A 19,043-nucleotide genomic window follows, 5' to 3' on the forward strand; every position below is an offset into this window, starting at 1 on the left:
AATGTGACCAATTGTGGGTTTGAAATTGGGCTTGACATTTGGCCTATAAAAACTAGGGTGGAGTTTCCGCCCAGGGTCGGCTAGCTCGAGCAGAAGCCAGAGCCACCGCTCAGTGGGTAGGCCTGGCCAGCTTCCCATGGCTTCTCCTGCCTCCGGAAACATCAGGCAATCATTTGTGCACTCGATCATACCCGTCCGTTCTCGTTCTCATTCATTTTGTTTTTCGTTCTCGGATCCATCGTTTTGTGTTTTTGTTTGTTCGTTCGTCCCTCACCCAAACCGGGACAGAACGCGCAGCCACGTCAACTCCAGTGGTGCATAAGTAAGAGCATCGTCGTTTTCGTTCTCAGATCCATCGTTTTGTTTTTTGTTCGTTCGTCCCCTTTCCAAACCGGGACAGACCCAAGTGTAGCTGCCTGCGCAGCCACATCAACACCGGTGGTGCATAAGTAAAAAATCAAATAAAGAAATGTTCTGGAAACATTACGAGTCCACCTCTCCCTCTCGCAACCTAACATCAGGGGATAGAACCTACCGGGGCAACAGCCGCAACCTGGCTCGCGCCCCGCACACCTAGGACTGAAAATATTAAGTGTTGCTGCTAAACCTGCACAGGGTGCTAATATGCAACTTAGTTCACTATGTGTTGATTACAGAACGAAAAACTAATGGCTAACAATGTTCTTCTGTGTTGTTTTGAGATGGGCACCTGGAAAGGAAATTATACATGAAGTGAGTAATATCTGGACTGAAATAACTAGAAGCTATCATGGAAGAAAACTAGTGGAGGACTGGACCATTTGCTGGTAATTGAATGGCCTGCTCATACTTCTATGAATAATAAGGACACTTATTTAGGCTCACACTGCACCAACCTGCATTTTCATTTCTGTTAAGAAAACAGCTATAATAAGTGATAGCGACTTTCTCACATAAAAATCGGTATATATCAAATGAAGTACGGGCTCGGAGCCAGGGTCTGATTATAGTTGCATCACCTTGGGGCTAACCAGTAACAGCACAATGGCATGACATAATTTTTAAAAAGTGCCCATTTTCAGCCTTTCTTTTATTGGTAATGCTACATGTTATCAGTTATACCATTTTTACACAGCAAGTGTATAATTAGTATCTCCAGTATTTTGGTGCCCCAGTTACAGAACATGAAACCTTACTCATATATGTAAAAAGTACCACTTTGCTTGACTGGCATCTTGGTATTCATTTATTTAGAACCCACTGAAGCAATGCTGACCATAATGAACTCATTTACTACAAGTGTGAATATCCAACTACAGTATATAGCTCATACAAATTACATTGTAATTCAGCATGAAATAGTACTCCATTAAAATTAAAGGAAGGAGAACTCTGGCTTCAGTTGCTGGCAGATAATGGTCTGCCTGGAAGACCCCTCAACACTCAGAGAAGAACCTAGTGAAAAGGGAAGCAGGGAATGTCTAAAAAATGTTAGGATGACAGTATTAGATCTTGGGGAGCATTGGATTTGCAGCTAAATAAAAGGCTATAACCTGTGGCCTAGCAAGCTGCTAACCACAAGGTAAGATGATATGTTAAAAGTAATATTGCAAGACGCTTAGGCAAGCATTTTTTTAACAATATAGTATTGTTGTAAGATACATAGCTCATTGTGTAAGAAAAACAAGATGCAGACCACAGGCTATCTTTAGGAGATAAAAGCAGACATAAGACCTTGGAGATGGTAAGGAAATTGGCAAGAGACCACAAGTAACCAAGAGAAGCAGGGGTTAGGGTCTTAGGCATACGCTCATAGCAAAAAGACATGTAAATGTATAGGTAATTCTATCCTAATGAAATAAACAGTAAACAGAGGCGGAACTTAAGATGGGAAGGAATAAGGGTGGAACAAAGGAAGGACAATGGTGGGGTAAATGTTAATAAGCATAAATCAAGCTGTATAAATACGGAAAGAAGCATAAACCAAGGTGTATAAATACGGTAAAGCAAGGGGAACAAGGGCATTGTCAGTGTCCTGCCATTGCAAGGACAGGAAGTAGCTATTAAATACTCTCAAGAGACTCAAAGAAGAAGACCAGAGGACCATGCCCCCCACTACAGAGGAAGGGAAAAAACTTACAGTCTGTGCTAATCCAAATATGGGGTAAAATTCCTTCCTGATATCAAAAATTGTTATCATTCTAAACTGAATAGAGAATCAAACCCAACTATCCAGGAACTTCTGGGAAAATACCAGATTTGAGTTGTGGCCAACACCCCATGCTTCTCGAGAAGTGGGGGAAAACACCAGACACCGGAGCAACAGAAGAAGAAAAAAATTATTTTCCAACTCCACATGGCAACTAGCAAAGTCTAGAAGTATGGGAAAAACCAAAGACCTTCCATTCTGCTCTGTAACCATGTATCTTGCACTCTGTATGGAATGCCAACATTCTACTTTCTATCATCTTGTCTATCCACTCTGTAATCTCCAGCTCCTTTTGTCTTTCATTATCAAGCTGGCTACAAAGCTGTTTCATTTTCTTAAGTATGGTCCTTTCCAATTTTGAGCTGACCTGGACTGAAGAGCCCTTCTTGTCATCCTTATGTTGCCCTGTGTATGCAAGGCTTCTGGGTTTCCAGCTGTTGCTCTTCAGAGGACACTCCAGGCACTGCTATGTCTAAATCACTCCTTAACCAATCGTTTCTTGAAAACCCCTGGTGACTTAACTTCACACCAGTCTTTTTATCAGTTGTGAGAACACAGAGGATGGGAAGGGGGATTTTCACCTGCTCTGGGGTCTTTAAAAACTTCTCAGAGGCTCCCATGGCATGATCTAGTCTGAAAGAGGGGTTGCAGCCATGCCAATACACTCCTTCTGGATCTTCCCCTGTGGTCTGTGCCACCTATCCTTACCCGTTACTCCTGGATATACTTGGTAAAATCCTGGCCTGACAGTCATTGAGAATTTTGCCAGTGACTTGAAATGAGGCTAGATTTCCTCTGCTGTGCCTACTATAGGTGTAAACCTTCCATGAGCTCCACACCTAGGCTCAGTATACTTCTGGTACTTCTGCAGTACCCTAGTAGTACCTTAATTTTATTACCTAAACACCATGTTTTCTGAATAAATGATTGTGATTAGTTTGCAAATGGAACACCAGAGTCAGATTTAGTATATCTAGGTTTCTCCCTGAGCATTGATTTCTAGTTTTATAATGGTTTAGGGCAATTCACATTCTCTTCCAATTTTCTCGTATAGAAACTGGGGTAAAGAATACTAACTTTCCTCTTATTACACTTTGTAAAAGGCTGTGAAAATAAAAAGCAATAACAATATCACTTGTTATTGATAATGGTTTTAAAGAGTTTTTAGATATCTACATAATAGACACCTTAAAAACACCCACAACAGCTTTGCTTAAAAGAAAAAAGCAGTACATATCAGCTAATCTGGTTGCCCTGATAAACCTACCAGAACAAATGCATTATGATTTTTTTTTTTACTTATAAAATGAAAGTGGTTAGTAAGCTAACATGACTGTACCAGACAATATCAGGAACCAAGTCTAGCCAGTTAAGATTCCCTCTGGCAATCAGTGTTTCCTTCCTGTCTTAGATAATTTTCTTTCTTCAAGTATATTGACCTCTGTACCATATTACTGAAGGCTCTGCCTCTATCCACAATCCTTTTATTTTATTCTGAAACTTTTTCTACTGCTGGTTATCTGTGAAAAGTTCAATAAATACTCAAATACTAATAAAACATCAGCACTAGCTTGTGAAAGTGTTCCTTTAACCTTCTGCTGAATTTTACCTCTTCTTTTCATGAGCTTCCTGGCTACTTTGTTGCCATTCCTGTTGGAATTGAGCAGTTCTTACAGAACTCTTGGTGGTGATTCTGACTTTTTCACTAGAGATGATGATGATAGATTAAAATTGTATTTTGCTTTTTGGAAGCATAAAGAAACATAATTCTTAAATTAGTTTTTTGTTTTTTAAAGCAGCTCTAATTTATTATAAGCAGGTAGTATGTACTGGCAGTGTTGGGTACTGTGCAAAACATTAGAATAGGCAAGACAGAATAGAGAAAGGAGATGAGGGAGAAGACAGCAAGAAGACCTATGCCATCACTACAGCTCAGGAATAATGGCATTGATTACGTTGATCAAAATACATGTTGACAGCCAATCTTGTAGGTGGGTCAACCTGCATAAGACAAAAGTCATCTTAGTCACTGAAGCAGACTCTTGATTTTGGCAGTTCAGATCAGGGTAATAATTGACAATAATGATGCCCCAAGCAGTTTTTTACTTAAATATTTGAATTTTCTAGTCTTTTAAAACAACAACAATAAAAAAGGAACCTAAAATTGAGTGATTTTACTTTATGGTTCCCAGCAAGTTCAGATGGAGCTTTAAGAACATCAAAGGTTTTTACTTATGTTCCCTAGCTCATGGCCCTTGCCCAGTGTTTGTTTTGTCCATCTTAGAGCCCATGAAAAAATCATTTATAAAGGTAATAATAGGTAGTCGTAACAAAATTCCCATTTGTATTAGTATGAACACATACAGGAAAAGAGGGAGAAAACACTGGGAAAAAATATGTATAATCCAACAGGGGGTTTCTTATTGCTATGCTGTGGAATTTACAAAGCTGATAAATTCAGCTTGGGTTGTCTATGTGATTTGTTCTTATTGAAAGATCCTCTGTAGCATAGGATCATAGGAAAGTAGGGCTGGAAGGGACTTCACAAGACCATCAAGTTTAGCCCCCTGATCAATACATCTCAGCAAAGTGTTAGTCTAACCTGCCCTTAAATATTGGATGGAGGCCCACATCCTAAACTTTCTCTGCTGCATCTTGAGGCCATTGCTCCTAGTGATATCCCATACAGCCACACCCATAAATGGTGATTAATTGATAGCCTTAGTTTTATTTATAAAAATATTTAAACTGTTAACTTTCTTTTGGGTATAGGAGAAATTTCAGTAGTGCTGACATTTTAATGGGGAGTGGGAAATAGTTTAAAACAATAGCATCCTTTTCATTTCAAAAACTTTTATCAGCTTTATGTGGAAGTTTGTCCTACTCAACTTTCACTGAAAATTGGTCATAAAAGCAAATCCATTTTTTCTTTGTCTATGTACTTTCTCCCAATGTAAACAATTCTTCCTTGTCTTTAAATCTAAACTTGGCAGACTTACACTGAACAGAAAATTAATTAGTTGCATCCTTCAAAATCAATCAGCTGACTCGTGAAGTAAATACTAGTGAGTGTGCAAAGGGGTGGTAGATTCTCCTCCTTGATGTTTGTATCCTTTTGAGTATTTGCTGTTAATGGTTCTTTTCTTACCACATAAGGCCCTACAGAACTTCACTGTTTTCAGTGGGCACCTTTCAATTGATTTCAATGGGGGTTAGATCAGACCATTAGTCTTTGATAAACCACGGTATAGTTGGATCTTGTAGTATTTCAAGCTAATATGTGATGAACTAATATGTGTAACAAGGTTCTTTGGGTGGATGCGATATCTTTTATTAGACTAAACTAAATAGTTATAAAAGTTTGTTCTTTGCAAACTTTCGGGCCCAAGTGCCTTTGAGGCATAGGGAAAGTCTGTTGGTGTTTGTGTTTTCCTGGGTAGAAGAGAAGTCAAAAGTACAAAACACTTTTCATAGATGAACCTATGAGCTTCACTTCATAAATCTACTGGATATAAAAAAAAAACATGGACTGAATATAGACATTGGATTTATGGCAATGTATAACCTTCCTGCCATCTGATACAGACAAGTTACCTGGAATTATTTTACTGGCTACATGTTACCAGCTACATTTTCTCACCTTCTCCTCCTCCCCCCACAACTGCCTTTTCACACCTACTGTCTCCCATTCCCTTTGAACCTTACTGACACGTGTTTGCATTTTCGCAGACATGTATTTTGCATTTTGGCTTATATTCTACCTATGAAAGCACACAAACACCAACAGACTTTCCCTATGCCTGAAGGAGGGCAGTTGTGCTCAAAAGCTTGCAAAGAATACTTTTCAAACTATTTAGTTGGTCCACATCTACCCCATGAACCTTATCTGCCTATGTCCTTAGACCGACACAGATACAACCAACCACCCTAAATGGATGAACTCTGATAGTATTTTTCTTTGTGGATATGCTATCTTATTTCATATTCACCTTGCACTACTAATAATGACTTGTGCTGCCATATCTAATAGTATATAAAGTATGTAATATAGTTTTATACTCAAACTGACTTTATTACAAGAATATGAAATGGTTTATCTATTAGGGCAACTCACAGTTCTATATGGTTTAAAAATTACGATAGTTCAATGACAGGGTTACTAGTATGGGAATATAACAAATTGTGAATATATACTGCTTGACTTATGCAAATAGATCTGTGCCCATGAAGAATATTCTGCCATTTAGCAAACAGGAGTAATTTGTTGAAATATTCATACTTGTTCCAGATAGTTATATTAAATGTGTTGGTAGTTAAACAGCTTATTCAATTTAAATAAATCGAACATATAAGTATGAGTAAAGACTGCAGATGAAAATCTTGCCCTGTTGAGGTCAATGGTACAGTTATTATTGCCTTCACTAGGGCCAAGTGGGAAGGGAAGGGGAAAAGTGTCAGCTGGAATTCTCTCTGGAAAGGTTTTGAAAATCACTGCCATTTAAGTGCAGTTTGGTCCACTTCCAAAGCATTCTGTTTTTCAAATGTATGTTTGTTTCTGAATCCCAGAGATAAATTTTCTCTTAAGCAAAATTTAGCTGCCTCAGCAACAAAACAAATTTTCTACTTCATAGGAAATTGCCAGTGTCCTTGTTTGAATTTCATGCCCATCTTTGTGAATGTCTTGTGGGTATTCTGCATTGCAGTGGTAGCTTTCTTCTTCTTCTTCTTCTTCTTTTTTTGCAAAACAAACTCAGAATAATCGATTCCTTAGTTTCTTTCCTTTGTAGAAATAAATAAATAAATTAAAGCTTGAAAGAGGAGACATTAGTCATGATCTGTGGACAAAATAAAATATATTTTTGCACTTAAGGAAGAGTATAATGGAGTCCAAACTGAATTGTTACCCCATAAACCCTAGGAAAATATGACATGGCACCACAGAAAAATTCTTACTATTGTTTTGGGGTTTTTTTGCTTGTTTGCTTGTTTATTGTACTATAATCAAGGCCCAGGTCCGTTTTTCGGTCATTTCTGAAGTGTCTCAGCCCAGTATAGAATTGTTCGGTTCAGTGATACAATAATCTGTAATATGTGTCATAATTTTAATAACATTTGTGAACAAAATTCTTCATTTTGCTTTCTCAGAGCCCTGATTCTCAAGGCTGAAGCCAGGGGGCAAGGAGAGGGTTAATATGATAGAAGTCTATAAAATTATGAAGTGTGTGAATGAATTAAATGGAGAACTCTTGTACACCAGGCTCCAGAATACTAGAACTAAAGGACACCTACTGAAATTACTAGGAAAGAGGTTTAAAACTAAGACAACAAAGTACAGTAAAAGCTGTGTTAATCGGCATTTTACTAACCAGAATACTATATTAACTGGAATGTCCAATATCCCTCAATACAAATCCTAACTTTAGCAACCAGAATCTTTGCCTAGTCTATCAAGCATGCACCTCAGATATTTCCCAGGTAGGAAAGTCTGCAGAGGGAAGGGAAAGTGATGTACACTGGGCAAGGTGGCCTGCCGCTGTGCCTGGGGCTGGGGCAGTGCTGGGCTCTTCCCAGTGGGGGTGGGCCACGCTGCTCTCCTGTCTTCCTTGATAAGTATAACTCTCAGATACTCAGAATTTTAGATAACTGGCACCCCCCTTAACCCCACTCATGTTGGATAACAAAGCTCTTACTGTCCTTTTTTTTCATAACATGTAGTTAACTTGTCAAATTCATGGCCATAGGATGTGGTAGAGGCAGATGGCATAGCCAAGTTAAAAAAGGAACTAGACAGATTTGTGGATGATAAATCTATTAATGTCTGTTGAAGAGAATGGTTGGTGATTGCTTTGTCTGGCATCTATAAACATTTAACAATGGATGCCAGGGTGGGTATTGAATAGGTAGTAGATCATTGTAGATACATCCTGTTCAATGCTATCTCTCTCTAACAGTGTACTCAGTCTTTTTGCCCTGTTGGCCAGAAGGGTGGTGCCTGGTCCATTTATAGGCCATATCTAGCCCATGTGCCTAATCGAGTAGGTAGGTTGGGGCCTCATCCAGCTTCATGGATGGGGGCAGGGGGCTGTTGGATCCTGATTCAGCCACACACAGTTTAGGAATTTGCAGTAGAGAAGGGGTGGCAATATTAATTGCCACTGATCCCTGTCACCAAACTTCTTGAACTGTGGAGAGCCACATAGGCTAAATTTGGCCTGCAAGCCAGGGGTTGAGGACCCCTACTCTATAGCATCCATCCCTGGTACTGTTGGAGACAGATCCTGGGCTAGATGGACTGTTGGTCTGACCTAGTATAGCACTTTATGCAAATAATATCTCTACATTTGATGTGAGCACTCTATCATATAAAAGTAAAATGTGTGTTTGCTGAATCAGAGACAAAAAATTCAGTACAAAATGTATGCAAACTCCTCTTTTCCAACAACATTTCATATTTAATTAGTTTGTAAAGTTTAAAATATTGCTACCTGCTTTATAGTACAGAAACAAAAACAGGTGCCTGAACTCTGTACTACAGTAAGGAAGGATTTAAAAAATAATAATTTTAGCATGTCAAAATGTTTATTTCCCTTTTTTAAGTGTGTTTTTTTCAGGAAAAAATTATTTTCAAATAGCTTGATACACCTGTCACTTCTAGCATATATTCATGAACACTGATGCTAATAAGTGGTGCGACAATTTAAAGTAATGAGGCATCACTGACAATATGAAAGACTTTTGAAAGTAGTGATTTTTTTCATATGTTAAAAAGCCACCTTTATATAGTCAAGCTTTTGGCCAATAATTCTCCTGCATCAAAACTTTTACTGCTAAATAAAGAAAGTATATGTTGAAATGCACACCCTATTTGCAAAATACAGTGGCCTTCTCTTCTACTTGTTACCTCATTGTAAGATGATGTTTTGCTATATATAAATTCCATGGTGTTGCTTGAACATGTCATTTATTTCTCTCATTTTTCTTAACAACTATCATTTCTAGAATTATTTAGGCAATCCATTAAGGAATAATAAAAACTCCTTAAGGAATAATAAACTCTCAGGAAAATGTACAGTTATAACATTTTCCCTATGTATTATAAAAAGAAAAAAAGCAATGTGTTATATTTGCATCTAAACTATGGGAAAAATAATACATATTTCAACAAATTAAATTTTATTTAACACGTGAAAATGGAAATAGCAAGGTTTCATAGTTTTATAGGTAAAGTTGTAATATTTGCAGTAAAAAGTTAAAACAATATACAAGATGGGAGCACATCTCTTTGAAGGTTAACATTCTAATTTTATAAAAGCCTCTGTCTGTCCACAATGCTTTATTTGCACTTTGATTGGCTGACAGAAACAACCAATCAGAGTGTGAATACAGTGTTTAGACAGGAAGTGGTGGCACAGCGTAGTGCCACCATGATGGTGGGACACAGGAGACAGAGTGGAGGGGGGGCACGAGGCCAGCATAGTTGGCCTTGCACGCTCTGCCCTACTCCCTGGAGGTGGTGAATATGGAAAGGTGGGGCTAAGGCCAGCGCTGCTGGCCTCACCCCCCTCTCTCCCACACTGCTCCCTCCTGATGCAGGGGTGGTGGGGAAGCAGCGGGCCTAGGCTAATATGGTGGCAGTGGGGTGGAAGGGAGGAGCAGGCCTGAGCGGGGTGGAGAAGTCAGCCTGCTGTCATGGCAGGGGGTGAGAAGCAGCAGACCCAGGCCAATGCAGGGAGGATGGGGGGATGGGAGGAGTGGGCCCTGCCCCAAAATGGCAACAGGGAGTGGGGGGTGCCAGGCCCAGCCTGTCCCTGAAGTAGAGGGAGGGGGGAGTGGCCCAGCCATTAATACTGTGTCAGGAGTGGGCCTGGAACCAGCACCACAATGGTGGCACACCCAGCCCAGCCTGAAAGCAGCAATGGGAAAGTTGTGGGGGCAGGCCCAGTCCCAAAACAGTGATGGGGAGGGATGGGCCTGGCCATTCAATGGCGGTGAGGAGGGTGGGGCAGGGTCGGCTCTGTGGTGGAGTGGGGGAAAGGGAGAGTGGGCCCAGCCCTGAATGTGGTGGGGGGAGCCAGATGCAGGCCTCTGTCCCTGCCCACACTTCCTGCCCATCATTCCTGATGGGCAATTGGCTAGTATCTAACATAAACCTTTCTGTCATAAGGGTTTCTGACTTGACACTAAGGCCTGGTACAGATATTATACATTTCCTTGTTTAGATAGTCAGAAACTGGTCTATACCCATAATATGGCAAAAATTTGGAGCACAAAGACTACTTTAAAAATGGCAGCTCCTGGTCCAAGATTGACTTGGATCAATGTGGTATTAGAGCTGGTCACACTGACTACTGATGGGGGAGGGAGGCAGGAAGCAGGTATTGGCTGTGCCTAGAGCTCCCTTTTACTGAAGTCACCCATGGGAGGCATCAGGGTCTGTCAGTGGGTGTGAAGGAGCCCACTGAAAGACTTCCATACCTCCAGAGAGAAGGGGCAGTGACATGGATAAATGGGGGTCAGAGATGCGTATAATGCTGAGTGTTCATGGGAGAGAGGGGAAGGAGGGATCATCTCCCTGTGTGGTATAAATGGATTGACCTGGGTTAAACAAGAAAAGCAAACTGCTAATTTTGTTTTTTGGGGGGTTTTTTAACGTCCACCCCCTTAATGGTGATGAGGGGAGGGATGGAGGTGAGAGGGAGAGTGTTGTGGGGTGGGGAAGGAGATGGAGTGGGAGCATGGGGGATAGATAGGGAGAGTGTGCAAGGGAGAAAGAAAAGAAAATATATTTGCTCTTCTTTTTCTTTTCTTCCCCCTTTGCTTCTTTGCTTCTCTCTGAAGCTCTTTGGGCTGTGAAAGGCATTGGTTGCTATGAGAGTGTGGAGATAGCTGTTTAGCTCAGTCAATTAGTGTGGTGCTAATAACACTGAAGAGTTGCAGGTTTGATTCGTGGTTGGACTAGGCAATCTCTTGAGCTCCCTTGTGGCCTTATTTCTGTATAAAATGTTTCTGAGGTGCTGCTGCTGTTTCCTTGCTGGACATCTGGGTTATGCAGGACTTCTCCTATTTTTACATGTTTTTCTTTCTAATTTTTTCCCCCTTCTACATCCACTAAGGTGATGATTTCTGGCCACACTCCACCTGGTAGCTGTGTCCCACTTCCCCCACCATGGCAGCCATCTCCCAGCCCAGCCTGGCCCAACCAGGGTGGGTTTTTGCTGCACTTGTCCTCTGTGCTTGTCAGTGTCACAGTGCGAGGGGCCGATTTATGGTGGGGCAGGATGTGTGTGTGCGGTTAGATGTGTGAGTGGCAGAAGTGTGAGTCACTACTTGAAGTACCCTTTCCCTATCTTTTCTCCCCTCCCTCCCATATTCTTGGCACAAACCTGGCTGCTCCTTGTCTTCCCCCTTGTTTTCCTGTTGGCCAGGGCCAGTCCTCTGTTTGGAAGCATCTTCCTCATCTCTGCCAGGGAACTTCCCCATCTAATGTTTGACAGGTGTTTCCAGTCCACATTGCTCCTTGTCAGTGGGCTCGTGAACACCCACCAAGGGACCCCCCCATGCCTCCTGTGAATGGACACAATGACAGAGCAGACTGGTTGGACATACATGTCAATGACGTGGCACTACTGAGCAATTCCTGACAGCCTAGGGAGGTATGCTCCAGTGATCCTACCCTTCTGGCCTTGGCCAGTGTGGTAGCTTCATGCTCCTCCCCCCTGCCACCCACTAAATGGCAAACTTCTGTTCTGTTTTCTCCCAACCTAAATTAGAGCACTTATAGAAACTCACATAGGTTTGAGTGATTCCACCTCCAACTTTTTGAATGTCTGTGCTTAGTCTTGAAGCAAAGATAATCTCCCTCCCCAAAACATGGAGAAGTGACCAGTTTTCTGGCCAGAAAAGCTGAGAATCTTAAAAAATACACTGACATTGACGTTAAGGAATGCTGGCCTCTCAGAAATCAGAAACTTGTAATCTTCAGGTGAAATCCTCCTCCTTTTCCTCTCCTCCTTAAAGTTATTTTGATTCTTTTATGTAAAATAAAATGCCTTGGTTCTAAAAGAGAAAGTTATTGACAACCCACTGCTTTCTTAAGTGGCCAAAATGAATGCTACCCTTTTTAGCCTGTGTTGCCTTAGGCCGTGTGTAGACAAAATGAGGGGCATGTGTGCATGACACTTTAAAGTGGGCTTTACACTGTACGCTTTTGCACTGTATTAATAGTGTTGGCGCTTGCATGTTTCAGCAGTATATTGAATGTTAATTGCAACCACTGTAGCAATTTCAGTAGTTTAATGTTCCTTAAATGGCTTGGGGCACAGCAAATTAAACTCTGAGGAAGAGTTTGTTTGCTGCCCCTACAGCAAAGCACCAGGCTCCGTGCAGGTCAGGGGCTCTGCTGGAAGCCCTGCAGGCAGCCTGGCAGCAGCCCACAAAGGCAGGCTCCACCCAAGAAAAGTGGCAAGCTTTATTTATTTTTATTTTTTTTCTCCCCTCCCCCTAGAGCCTGCCTGCCTGAGGTGTGCTAGGGCACAGTGCTTCCCTTTGTGACTGTGGTGCCCCCGGGACTGCCCAAGCTGGATGCCTGTGGGTGGGTGCCACCTGTGGGGAGCCACTGATGCTGTGGTGGGAAGCACCCCCCTCCTCTCCCCCCCAGCCCAGGGACCGCTCCACCTGCCGGCAGCTTGCCTTCTCCTCCCCACCACCAGAGAGGCAAGTAAGTCAGAGGGATGTTTGCATGACACAGGGATTGAAAGGGCCCTAAATTGAAGCAGTGATTTTTAAAACCCACTGCTTCTATTTAGGGCCCTCATTTTGTCTACACACATCCTCAGTTGTCAGAACCAGAGGCAAGAGTTGTAAATTGTGTGGCTCAGCACAATCAACACTAAAACCCTCAAATCTATATTTTCACAAAGCTTGGAGGAAAAACAATTATACCGCCGACTCAGAAAATAAAAAAAAAATTATGCTTGTGTAGAAACCTCATCTAAGACAGTGCACTTTTGTAGCATCTCAAGGATTTTTAAAATAGGTAGAAAAGCTTTCAGTCTTTCCATGGATATTACGTGTAGTAGTAGCATTATAGTAGTTTATTGTATTAATGTACCTCCCTTGCCATGCATCAGAAAGACTAGTGTACTAATTTTTAATGCTTACATTAGTTCCACTGGAGGCTTTTTTGAAAGAATGTGGGTTTTTTTACCATCCTTTTTATCACAAGCCATTTTTCATAACAAAGCATACATCACAAATATAGAATTTTTGTTCCTTCAAAAATAACTTTTTAAAAACCCTATTCTCAAAGATATACCAGCTACTGCCTAGTACATATTTTCTTCCCAACACTTCCTTGGAAAGGTCTCTCGTGCTCATCCCCAGTGATCCTTTTATCTTAAACCAAAAAACATTGTTTTCTGTGTCTTTGGGAGAATTTTGACAGTTCAGAATGCCCATTACACTGAAACTACTCTCCAGAAACAAATGTTGGCAATTACTAGAGATTTTTAGATCCATTCTTTTGGTTCACTTTAAATAGCTATACATTTCTATACAGGAAAATATGGTGCTTGGCTTGATTATTTATGTAGATTATTTTTCTAGCATTGTGTGAGAGCCACTCAAGGGAACTCAGATTTCAGATTTTGACACTCACATATTTGCAAAATATTTGTTGACCAAATATGAGTCATAGAGACATCCTGGTAGAAAAAAAATTAAAGCAGCAAATGTTTGCAAAAGTCAGAAGTTGCTCATACAGAATTTGTATGCAGACTATTTATTATAAATAAACTATTTACTCAATGGCTATAGTCGGTATGTATAGACTATTGAGATTATTAGCTATCCGTCTTCTCACACTTTATAATGTGTCAAAGTTTTGATATTAAACAAACAATAACACTCTTACATATTTCAAAACAAAAATAGTGATTTATTCAAAGTGAGCCATAACAGTGGTGTTTCTCCTGTATCAAGCTGGCTTTCTGGTTTGCAGTTAAGTCAGGTGAGACTAAGGCTGTATATAGACTCTCATTTTTATCAAAAAAAATTTTTACTGGTAGAAAAAATAGGCCAGGAGCTAGCCCCACAGCTGTAGAGCTTAACAGGCAAGCTCTGCAGTCATAGGGCACTGAAGGGCTATTTTTGGTTATGCAGAAGATAATATTTATGTAATATCTTCTCTTCCTACTGACACAAAACCAGCTAAATTCAAGCTTAAATGTAATAGAAATATTTACAGTAATCCCAGCTTTTCATTAAGAAGTGATAGAAGCTTTGCTTAATGTTCTGAACTGAAGTCAATACTTTGTTAGGTTCTAAAGCACAAGAAGAATTTCCTTAGATAAATCTTTAGCCCATTTCTGCAGAATACATGTGAAGTACACACCACTTAAAAATGTGAATGTTTTTACAAGGGCAGTGCTTCGGGGAAGAAGTATTTTATTTTTTAAGAATTTTGTGAGCAATTTCTCTACAGGTCAGGAATGCCTCTTTCAGCATAATTTAGTGCACAAAAATATGAAATAAAATACAATTGCAATTTACATTATGACTATACACTAACATAAAGGCATCATTATTCCAACTCACCTCTTACTTCTGAACTGTGAAATACAGTTCAGAAAATCTAAGACATAAGGATTAATCAATATCTGTGGCCTACACCAGATTTCTGAGAATGGGCTACCCAGTCTCTAAGGCTAAGTACAGACAGTCAAAAAGCCCAAGGCTGAATTAATTCAATCTTTGCAAGTTAGTCTAAACTATTTGGATTGAACTAATGAGCAAGTAAACAGACATTCACTTTTGATTCCAGAAATGCAGTTACATGCCTGCAGTGGCCCAGGCCAGAAGCTGGGGGGTGCTAGAGCATGCTTCCCTGCTTAGCTGGAGCAGACAGCTTAGACCAAGACTAGCCAACCAACCCTGTAGGGGGAGAGATTGCAAAAGAAGTGCAAAGCATCCTGGGATGTTGAGGGATTGTAAATTAACTCCACTCTGGAGCAGATCTGAGACAGAAGGTCCATTGATCAATTTAATATTCTAAATTGGGTACAGCTGATACAGCATCCATCCAGATTTACCTTAAACCAGATTTGGTCATTTTGATGGCAGTTTATGTGCATTGAAGTTCTGTTGTGTTACAAATTCAAACCAGTTTTTGATCACTTACAATGGTTTATGTGTAACTTCTGTCCATAGCCTAAAGTTCATACCCAGTAGATATGGAGATGAGCACAAAGGCTTCTACTTTCTGAGAAGGAATTTAGGCTTGCTTTTCTGTCTCCTTCAAGGTCAGTTTGCTCATCCTTAATTGTTTATCAAAGTTTCATCACCCTCCCTAGAAATGTATAATACTAGACTTTTCTTCTAAATTTTTAAATGCTAGGTTGTAGAAACTATGAATAGAAATTTTGTTTGAGAAAGACATAGTTAAGAAACAAAATTTCAATTAAGCATGAGTTACATTGTGAAATCCTTGCCCAGACAGAAAAGTACCTTTTCTTTGGGAAGGAGGTTTTGAATTGCCTAGTTTATGTAAATCAATACTCAGCTTCAGATTGAACTGCTATAAAAATTGAGCATAGGCACTTAACTCTAACACTGTTTAGTCCCATTGATTTCAATGGAACTAGTCAGCACATTCATAAATTGTCTTGGGATTGGGATCTAAGATTTGATGTGCGTGATGTGTAACTTGTTATAGCTAAATTCTTTTGAATACTAGTTTTTGTTAGTATGGTCCAAGAATAGATAGAACATATCTTATTATCCTCGATGTGCTTTCTGTTTTAGATTTATATGATGAGGTTGAGTTCCACATTATTAAGCAGTGCAATAGTGAAAGAATTCAGATGGGTTTTAATTTCAGATCCATTATTTCAAATGAATAGATTGCAATAATCAAGGCAACATTCCTTTTCATGTGTTAATGTATATAGGCAATTAGTAGTTTTTTCACTTATATCTTAATTTCCAGAAATGTATGCTGTTTTTGTTTTTTTTAAATCATCATATACTGTGAAATAAAACTAAAACTGAACAGTACATTTTGTAACCTACGTGTATGTATTAGAACAACAAAAATCTAATAATGGTTCAGGTACTTAATAAACCTTATGAAAATGCTTTTTTCTTTAACTCTGCTGCTTTTATCTATTAAAGTTTCTCTGGGAAAAAAATCTAAATTGAACGGATATATTTTTCATAACTGCTGCAAACTAGATATTTTGATCAGTTCTTTACCATGTTTTGGTACAACCAAGCATAATAAATCTTAACATGAGCATTTTATAATTATTTGGATATGGAATTGAAATTGTGTAAAACTGCATAAGCTATTTTTAAAGTACTTTTCTGCGAAAGTTTCCAGTTGTACAAACAAAGAATGCTCTGTGTTCCTATTTGTACCTTCCACTTTCCAGATGAAGACATAGGAATGTAAAATAAAAGAAAAAAAATCAATCAATTCAAACTATTTCAACTCAATACAAGCAACATTATCATAACTGCTTTAATTAATATATCAACATTGACAAACAGCTGCATTACCCTTATACACTGCGCATGCCCAAACCTTAATATCATTTGCACAAGAAATGAGAGGCCTATTTCCCAGTTAAAGAGCCAATGAATATTCATATATTTATACAAAGTAGAACATCTCCGACAGAAAATATTGACAACAGTCCCCTTGCTCCTCCCCCCCACCCCACTCCATCAGAAGCCTGTTTAAGGGAATCGAGTGGGAGATGATGAGTTTATTCATTTCCGGCAGAAACTAAACTAGACCTCCTGTAGTCTGAGTGAGTGTAATAACTACTGAGGTATTGGATAGAAGGGGATGCCTCTGCCTCTAGCTCTGTGAAAAGCTAGCATTTCATTATCTTTACTTTTCTTACCTGCCTGAAAATGAAACATGACATATTCCATAGCTTCTCATTTCATTTCAGTGAGGAAAAAACAGGGGTGAAAAAAGGTTCAAATTAAACATCTTTTCCCCTGGTTCAGCTACAATACACCAAACACCCTTGCTTATGTGCAAAAGCCACCTAGTTGCATGCTGGCTCCTAAATGAAACAGTTCTGTCATAAGCCTATTGAAATGAATAAATTCCTCTTTAATATTTGGGAAAATTTGTGTGAGTTAACCTTCTGTGTTTCATAAAGTCCATTAGACAGAGATCACTGGCTTTTCTTCACCCATAAATATGATTTTCTTGAAAATTAGGAATCACTCAAAACTTTTGGGAATTAGTTGCTGTCATTGATTTAAGTGTCTGGAAATAGTATTATGACCATGCTTTTCCTAATAATTCATTAGGAAAAAATCATTTTAGTTCAGCCTTCATTTCTAACTCGCCGTATACTATGACTCTCAGTCTTTCATTGATTATCATCAAGCCAAATTTCTAAAATGCATTTTAATGTCATTTGCCAACATTGTAAGCAACTTGGTGAAACAAATTTAATATTGCTCTTCTCCTAATTTTGCCATCTGTTTCTGTATTTTGTGTCTGGTTAGGTGGTTTTGGATCTCTTATAATGATTGTTTAAACATTGCTAAAATTCTGGGTTAGTTAAATCAATAAATTAAAACATACATCTTTGTGGTATCATCCACGAACTGAACCGTCTCTCAGTTGATGCATACACATACATTTTGTCTTCATAATCCACTAGCATGTTTTCTAAACAATTTAGATTTATGATTTCTTAGTACACAGACAATTTCAATAGCCAGCAACCCAAGACTTTGTTTTCCTTTCTTCCCTGTTACACCATCTGCTTTTCATGTACTGTGTTTTTTAAATAAATGTGGTTAATATATTTTTACTATGGCAAATTAGTCTTTCAAATTTCTAAAAGCGATTTTGTGCCCATGTTTCCAGACACAGATGCCCAGTAGCCAGGATAATTTTACCAAGTTATTATAAGCTGGTAGAAATGTAATGACAGAATCATAGAAAAGAAGTTTGGAAGGCTGGAAGGATCTCTGAGCGGTCATCTAATGCATTCCCTACCTCAGTGCAGCACCACTTGCACCTAAACTTATATTTAAGGTTGCAAAGCAGCTTCCATCATATCACAGCTAGAATGATATTTTCCCTAATATTTGGAGTATAGAAAACATGTAGCTACATTGTTTAAAGACGAGCTATAGTAAAATGCATGGAATCAGATGAACTGGAAAGAGCAATTTAGCTTTCCTGACGGGTCATGGTAGGGGGTTAAACTAGTTTTCATCCTTCTGTTTCTCTCTACTTCTTCTGTTCCCATTACCTAGCATGGAAAGGGAGAACTTGGATTTCATCTCTTTTCTCTGTCTACCTATACTTACATTCAAGAACAAGGGAGTACTAATACAGTGCAGGGAAGGAGATTATGATGCTTTACATTCTTCTGCAGATGCATTAGAGATGGTAAGCCTCCAGCTACACTTTTGTAAATATGTGTTAGTTTCATATACTAACAAATTATATATTTGGAACCATGGATTTGGCTATTAATTCATAGGGAAATGCAGATAAATATTGTTATGATGGGGCAGCGTGACAGGAGCCCTCCTTGGGGCTTCTTGTAGCCCCCCACCCCTTGCTCTGGGGCTGGGGTCAATGCACCCCAATGCTGTGCCCTCTCTGGCACCAGGGTCCCCATGCTACCGTGGAGCTCCTACAAGGCCTCCTCCAACCCCTAATAGCCTCACCCAGTCCTCCAATGCAAAACAGCGAACACAAAAACACAAAGCCCCTGGGCTCTAACATAAAAAGCTTGACCGTCCAGCCAAACAACATTCAATCCCTTATCAGGAAAACACTCTAACCCCCAGCAGCGACCAGGGGCTGCTCACA

At 39.6% G+C, this 19,043-nt stretch overlaps 1 long non-coding RNA gene across 1 annotated transcript; it reads right to left on the reverse strand.

The window, feature by feature from the left end:
• Positions 1-1,499: 1,499 nt before the first annotated feature.
• On the reverse strand, positions 1,500-18,257 carry LOC109316130. Its single transcript, XR_002102716.1, has 3 exons — positions 18,244-18,257; positions 13,538-13,540; positions 1,500-1,645 (listed from the first exon to the last, which is right to left on the reverse strand). It is a non-coding gene; the product is annotated as an uncharacterized LOC109316130 (long non-coding RNA).
• Positions 18,258-19,043: the final 786 nt, after the last annotated feature.

This window comes from Crocodylus porosus, unplaced genomic scaffold (assembly GCF_001723895.1).
Source record: "Crocodylus porosus isolate Cpor-Errol unplaced genomic scaffold, CroPor_comp1, whole genome shotgun sequence".
Classification (NCBI taxonomy): domain Eukaryota; kingdom Metazoa; phylum Chordata; order Crocodylia; family Crocodylidae; genus Crocodylus; species Crocodylus porosus.